Source organism: Manis pentadactyla, chromosome 2, assembly GCF_030020395.1.
Source record: "Manis pentadactyla isolate mManPen7 chromosome 2, mManPen7.hap1, whole genome shotgun sequence".
Taxonomy (NCBI): domain Eukaryota; kingdom Metazoa; phylum Chordata; class Mammalia; order Pholidota; family Manidae; genus Manis; species Manis pentadactyla.
This window is the reverse complement of record NC_080020.1, coordinates 235224871-235232700: the sequence shown is the minus strand read 5'-3', so window position 1 is coordinate 235232700 and position 7830 is coordinate 235224871. Positions and strand designations below refer to the sequence as shown.

General features: G+C 43.9%; 1 long non-coding RNA gene across 3 annotated transcripts; it reads left to right on the top strand.

Moving 5' to 3' along the window:
• Window positions 1-411: 411 nt before the first annotated feature.
• On the top strand, window positions 412-7147 carry LOC118910572 (uncharacterized). 3 transcript variants are annotated; one of them, XR_005024047.2, is made up of 4 exons: window positions 412-672; window positions 977-2258; window positions 2451-2569; window positions 6807-7147. It is a non-coding gene; the product is annotated as an uncharacterized LOC118910572 (long non-coding RNA). The 3 variants fall into 3 exon arrangements; XR_008995969.1 differs by lacking the exon at window positions 6807-7147 and adding an exon at window positions 4517-5122; XR_008995970.1 differs by lacking the exon at window positions 6807-7147 and adding an exon at window positions 3163-4467.
• Window positions 7148-7830: the final 683 nt, after the last annotated feature.

Here is a 7830-nt window from a genome sequence, read left to right as displayed (position 1 = left end):
CTATAACCCTGCTCGTGGGAGTTTGATCTCAGAGTTGGGCTGTGCTCACCACAGAAGTGTGGGAAGGGCCTCTGTCTTGGGTGGAAATAACACTTCTTGGGGCCTAGATTGAAAATGGCACTTCTATTTGGGGGCATATGGGAGCCTTAGTGAGACCACTATAATTTGGGAAACAGAAGCTTAAGGATTTTCATCACTTTGTTCCTGGAATTATGTTGTTTGTGCCTGTGTGCAAATATCAGGAACCCAATCTTTCCCAACTAAATATTTTAGAGCATTTATAAAGACCTATATTTATGAAACCCTTCAAATTCTGTTGGAAGTCAGACACCTGGACCAAGCAGACCCACGTCACCACTGATCCACCTCACCGTGGGGCAACCTGTACCAACCTGACCCACCTCACCATGGGGCAGGCCCAGCAGTGTGCCAGCTCCAGAAAATGGGCCGAGCAAGGGCCCTCCTCCACCCTCACACAGTCGCTGGAGCAGAGAGGAGTTCTGCTGAGTAGAAGAAAGACGGAGGCTTTTGATGGTCTAGAACGCCGGGTATCTGTGACTGCACTTGGAAATGCACCGTCCGGCATGTGTGCTAATGTGGACAGCTCAGTTCTTCAGTCGTGCTGTGATTGGTTTGCTTCTAAGGAGCCACAAAGGTCAAGGAAGGTAAGAGGTGAGTTGCTCAAGGGAAGGTCTCTTTTTCAGGGTCTATGTTATAACTATAATCTCAGAGCTGCTGGGAGAGAAATTCCAGCTAGCTTGACAAAGAGAAGCCAGAACAAAGCAAGAACAAGAGCATATCCTGGTCATGTTCACTTTTACCTTTTGGAAAAAAAACAACTTCTATTTGAATTATTTCTTTTAGCTGTTAATTATTACTAAAAAAATAAGAGGATGTAAACTGTCAGACAACGAAAAATCTCACTGCACAGCCTCTGCACCTAACACACAACCTACACCTTTATTTTCCCTCCCAGGCTCTGGTCACATACACATCTCACTCAGCTTCAGCTGAGATGCCCGTGAAGCAGTGTGCCCTGAATTCTCTCTGAGTGGTATGTCATGAGCAATTTCCTGTGTTACTATCATAATCATGATTTTAATGGCTGGGTAGTAGTTCAGAGTTTCTCAGTACTGAAAAACACAATGTCAATATGGCTTTGAACAAAATAATATTGACCATAATGGAAGAAATACAACCGTAAGCTTCAGGCACTTAAAAGTTTAAATGTTATTATTTTCATGGCCAACAGGGGCTGGCTTTGCTCCATGTACTTTGAAATTCACAAAGTATACTAGAATAAAATCAGTTTATCTCATTCCTGAGCCCTTAATTTCTGGCCAATAGACACAACCCTGTGCGTGGGCCATCTTGCCAGGGTCTGTACGTTGGAACAGAAACTAAGCCCTTGCTGCCTGTCATCCTCTTTTCTCCAGCAGGGTCCCCACATTCCCACAGCTTAAAGTCTATTTTAAACTCTATCCTTTCCCATGTTCTTTGTTTCTCTTAGATATCATGTGTGTAATTATGAAAATAAATCCAGATTGAGGCTGCCTTTGGAGGGATGGGAGCCTCGCAGAACAGCCACATCTGTAGGAACTGTTTCTCCTTGGTGCCGTTCTGTGGAAATGAAGCACTGCGATCAGTTTAGAATAATTAGGGGATAAAAACCCAAAGCACTGAGTAAAAATTAGCTCCGCCAGTCTGTTGTTGGCTTTTGAGTTCCCCCAACATGCACCATTTGTATTCATGACTTCGTCAGCCTCAGCGTGGTTTTCGTAGTCTTTCCAAGAATGCAAGCTACCAGACTCACATCAGCTCAGCTGAGCGTTCTGCCGACCTTCCCTGTACAGGTGAAGGAGGCACGGCCTCCCCACTGGGCTTCACAGTGGTCAGTGAGACCACTGGGAAGCAGGACGGTACCAGCAGGCTCGTTTATTGGCTGCTGAACACTTGGTATAGGGTGTCTAAGGTTGGGGGAGCCGGGCAGGGAGATTTCACGGGGGCTGAGGTCTAACAGAGACCCAGATGAGGCTTGGTTCCATTTCAAGGTATAGTATCACAAAGTATTAGCTTCACCAAATATTGCTTCTAATGCATTCCTGAACTCTTTTTGTAGACCCTGACAAATGACAGGAGTGCTAGCAACTTCTTTTTAGCACCAGGGCTGGAATGCTTTGCCTGCAGTGTCTCCTCAGGAATCCCCACACCACTGAACAAGGACAGGGATATCTGCCTTGAACAATGTCTGGTGCATAGTAGGTATTTGATAAATCCACGTTGATTGAATGAATAGATGAATTGGCATTTAACATAATAGATTCTTGTATAAAATTCTGATAGGAAGTGGTCTGAATACATATGTAGGTATAAAATATTAGCTTGTGAATGGCAAGCCTTACCCAACTTCCATTTCTAACCAGCATCTGTGGTTCTGTGCTGCCTCAGAGGAAGCATGCTGACAGCGCGCAGCACCCGCTGAGCTCTGATGCAGGGGATGCTTCCATCCTCTGCCTGGTGGGGAGACCAGACCTGGAAACAGGCATAGAAGGCACAGTGCACATCAGAGGTGAGTTCAGTGAGAGCAGACGAGCCTCAAAAGGCTTGGCACAGGGCGGGTCCTCTGTAAACACATCACAGAAACTACAGTGAGAACCAGAAGGTGCCCCTGAAATCCTTGGTGTAGAGACTCCTGAATCAGCAACCTCATGTGAGGCTGAGTGGGCTCCCGCCTCTATTCCTTGATGGCCATGCTAGCAAGAGGCCATAAATAAAATGCCACAGCCTGACTTGTGGCTGGAATCTGAATGGCCAGATATATTTAAGCGTATTGATCAATGTGATCACCAGATAAAGCTGGAAATATTTTCCAGCAATAGTCACGATAATAATACTTCATTAACGTCCACTGAGCATTTTCTGGGTGCCCACCATTCAATGAGATTATGCATTATTTTATGCCTATTTTTTAGTGAGAAACCTAAGACTCAAAGATGGTATGTCGTTGGCATAAATCACAGGGTTTGTAGGCAGCAGAGATGGCCTCAAACCAGGCAGTGAGTTCCAGGCTGGTAGTTAACCACTGTGCTTGAGTCTAATCATAGCATAGTTTGCTGACTTAACATTTAGTGAGTGTACATAAATTACTTCATGTGCATGCAGGGGTGTCATGAAGAGGCCCTGGTGGCCAGTGACTGAGAGCCTTCTCAAGTAGAGTCATGCAGGTGACTCACTTCTGAAAGAGAGCACGGTTCTCCCACCCACAGCTGTATGGAGTCTCCGCGTGGGTCTGGGGCCAGCACAAACACCACTTGGGGCTCCGGTGGAACCACCTACTGGCGGCGTGATTCTCGGCAGTAAACTGCGGTCCTCCCCCACTGTCTGCACGGTGACACTGTACCCGCTCAGCTGGGAGGGTTAGAGGAGAGAAGGGTCTGAGAGGGCCAGTGAGCCCCGGGGCCCGGAACACACATGATGTTTCTACTTGGTTTAAATGAAGCGTGCACCTTTTTATACGTTAAGGAGAAAACACTGCTCACCACCTTTAATCTACATAAAATCATTACATGAGGTTTAAAGTTTTTGTTTCCTTGTTGTTTTGTTTCAGATTCCTTAATTACTTTCTCCTCAGTATGACAAATCATACTTATTCTGTGATGCATACATACCCACTTATTCTGTGACCCACAGGGATTTTTGCTTCATCTGACAGATCAGTCTGTCAGATACTAAAGTGGCCCCACGGAATTTATCTGAACATGAGCCTTAACGAAAGAGGAATGCCAGCTTTTCAAATGTGGAAACCAGATGAAATCTGGAGATAGGGCCCAGAGGAGCTATGTGGTAAAGGAACACCACAGGGCTTTGTCCTGGCCGAGGAGTGGGGAGGCCACTGAGGCTCATTTTTTTTGTGTTTCAAACTTATGTCAAAGTAGGGGTAGCTTTCCCAGACATGTCATTTAGTACATGGCCCAATTGCCTAAGGACTGCAGGGAATCTTCAGTTCCCTTCAGACCCCCGGAAACTACCCCAACATAGCCCCAAACACAGCCTGACCAAACACAGTTCCCACTCTCCGCCCGCTGCTGAGGTGGATGAGAACTTGTGTCTGAAGACAGGCAGCTTTGTTCTAAGACAATAAAAGCACAATTATGAAAAAATATAAATGTGCACATAAAAACATACAGAAAAGCCAAACACAATAGGGACCCAGCCAAGCTCAGCAATTTAGCCATGACCCCCAGGAACACCAAGTACAGATTCAGGCCTTCAGGCAACACTTTAAAAGCATGCAAACCTTTTTTAGAAACTCTTTATGCACAAAATTCAATTGCAATTGTATGTTTTTTATTTTGAAATAATTTTAGACTTAGAGAAAATTTGCAAAAATAATAGATTTCCCACATACCCATCTCCTAAGGCTAACACCTGATGTAACCATAGTATAATTACCAACCTACTAACTAAACTCCAGACCATGTGGATTCATGGTTCCCCTCGATGTCCTTTGTTCCAGGAGCCAGCCAGGGCCCCATGTTCCTTTAGGGGTCCCGTGTCCTGTGGTGCCTTCAGCTCCTCCGTGTTCTTCATCACCAGAGGGCCCTTCTGGAGTTTAGGCTGTCTCTCAATACCTCACTGCTCACCACTGACACCTCGTCACTTGGCTACAAGCCTGCCTGCTTCTCCATGTAAGGTTGCCCCTTTGCAATCAATCAGTAACTTGGGGAGACACTTCGAAGCTGTGTCTGTATCTTCTGCCCACCCACCTTCATATGTAAATGATGCTGCCATTGCTGTGATGTTCAAATGGCTATTTTATATTCTTTTACATTTATTAATTGAAATTCTTCTGTTAGGAAGAGCCCTTCTCCCCTGTTTATTCAATTACTTAATATCAATTTGGACTCATCGGTCTTTATTTTATGTTATGGGTGATGATAGACTATTTTCCTTATTGTTCTTGCTCAGATTGCTATCGCTCAGTCCCTGGGAGCCCTCTGTGGCCCCACATCCCCAGTCCCCAGGTGCTTGCAGCTCTGGTCCCTTCCATTGGCATTTAGATGGCATTTTAAGGGTATTTAGGACCTGGGGGCTATGAATGCACTGTCAGGGCTTGTAGGCAATGCCCTCACACACATTTATCTGTGTGGGAACATTTAGAAGGCTCACTGTGGGTTCACAGTGAGATGTGTTTCTCCTTGTTCACAGTGTGTTTTCCTGCGTGTTCAGCCCTGGTACAACCATACGGTGCATCCCACACCAGCAGACAGCAGCTGGCTGACTAGAGTACTTGTGGACAATTTAAAAATGTGTTTGTTTCTTATCAGCCTTGCACCATGTGGTCAAAATACTGTCACAGTTACATAGGTTGGGAGCCAGATCTTTCTCTCCCCGCCCCTGCTGTTTGGATATGCCGTTTATTTGTAATGCAGTTCTGTTCACTGAGTGTTCTTTCCTCTCGTTTTGTCAGTTTTATGTTCTATCCTGTTTAAAATGATACTCTATTTGCATGAGATCTCTCTAAAGCCTGATGGTAAATTGTGGAAAACTGCTCTTTGGAGATGAAGTTAACATTTTGGCATCTTTGGTGTCAGTGTGGATATGGAGGCATTTCCAGAAGTGCTGTGTAACAGAGACTGGATTCCAGGCAGGCAGAGGCTAAGTCCAGGCCCTTCCAGGTCATACACAGCGGTCTTTTCCGATCGTGCCCAGAAACACCTCAGGGGCCTGTGCACCTTTACCCTGTGGCACTGCCTCCACGTTCCATTAGTCGTTCAAAAACTTCAGCTCCAGGTTCACGTGGAGACTGGAAGGATAAGCTCCAGGCCAGGGAGGCTCCGGCCGGCCGGCTTCTCTCAGCCCCAAAAGGAGAAGAGTGTGTGTGGAGATGGGTTTCCTCCCGCACAGCACCGCACACGGTGCCCCTTCCAGGTCGGCAGCCACACTGCCCCCCTCCCTGGAACCCGGGAATCCCTCTTGGGCAGCTGTGAGGTGGGCGTCCCCCGTGTTTTCCTGTGCTGGGCCCTAGACTCAGGGCTTCCTGCAGGCCTCCAGTAGCTGCGGGAAATCACGCAGAACCCTGCTTTTACCAAGGTTCCATAGTTTTCCTTGAATAGATGTTTCTCAGCTTAGGCCACTGGTTATTTTTCAGATTTAAGAAATGGCTGTTTTTGACAATTTTGAGAAGCTTTTTCATTGCTTCTTGGAGAGAGAATTGCTGAATTTCTCACTCTGCCTTTCTGCTAATCGCCAGCCAACACAAATAACATTTTCTTTCCTTTGTCAAAGATAGATTTTCACTGAAGATTGTGAGTCAAGAGGATAGAAATTCTTAAATCGCCATGTGTGCTTTTATAAAACTATTCCTCTGCCACTTGTGTTCATTTGGTGTAGGGAATAGGCCGCAGGGAGGGCAGAAATGCTGACTCTTATTTATCCTCCTTGAATTATATCCCATCGGATTTGGCCTTGTGCTCTAGTCTGTAAAGACAGGTACTCAGATGTCATTTTACATGTTTTGCAATTCCTGCCAAATTTGCTTAATCTAAGAATATGATCAAGAATAAGTCAAGGCCTTTATACTGAAATGTTTATACTGAAATTGATAAAATGCTAATGAAAATTTTGAGTAGGAATAGGCCCAGGAAAGCCAATTATTATTCTAATTGTCCATAACACCAATATTAGTCTGGGCCATTGTGTTTCTCAGATTGTGTTTATTTTATAAGGTCCCAGATTTGACTTAAGTGAAATTAAATCTGTCATGTTTTGCTGATTGTTCATTGCTCATTTGCTCTGTGCCTTAGAGAAGATGAGCCAGCCCTGAAGCTGACTTTCAGATGGGTGTCCTTCATGGCTGGGGGACCTCCCTCAGCAGTTCTAGGGCACTGACAGCATCTCTCCTTAACATCAGCCTTGGGGATCATCTGAATCACACATATGTGCCATATTTTCTTAAAGGCAGGTGTCTGGATCTCCTAAGGGACTGTGTCTCATTCATCATGTGCAAGTCCGCATATTCTTTTTTTTTTTACCATATTAGGGAACCATCTACCTTGTTACATAACACTCCAAAGGGAAACCTTATATTGGTATCTTAAGTGGAAAATTGGAATCATTTGACATAAATACAAAACAGCAAATATTTACATGTAAGCCGGCGTACAAAAAAGTACTTTTTTAATAAATAAAAATAATTTAAAATATTTTAATATATATATATTGGGTTTTACAGAATGAAACTTAAAGATATTTCCCGAATGAGGAAAAGTAGAGATTTACAAAGAGTTAGCAACAGATTTTAAAATGTCATTTACTCTAGGGTAAGGGCAAATATGGCTGTATCTCAGAAGAGAATTAAATTGTTTGGTTTGATGTTAAGCCATTCTCCAAATATCAGTTCATGGTTTTGAAAAGTCACAATTATTTTATCAATTTGTCTTAATTTCTTATTAATTTATAACCAAAATTAAGAAAGTAACTATTTCCCAAAATACTTGTTTTCCAAAAGCCTTCCAGAGCAATGGATTGTTCTTTTGTGTATTGAGCTGTTTAAGATATTCAGAGAGCTAGCATGAAAGTCCTATTTCTCATTCACTGCTGCCACCTGGTTTGAGAAAATATTTATGAAGTGCAAATTTGAAATGTTTTATGTGACTTTCTATAAAATTGAGATTATAATGCCTGCTCTTGACATACTAACAATTTTTACTGTTACGTTAAATCTTCAGCATAATTCCAGTGGCTAGGGTATCTTTATGTATCCAAAAGCAAGTCGAATTTTGTTACTGCGAAAGCTTTTCATAGTGAAAACTACCCACAGCCAGAATT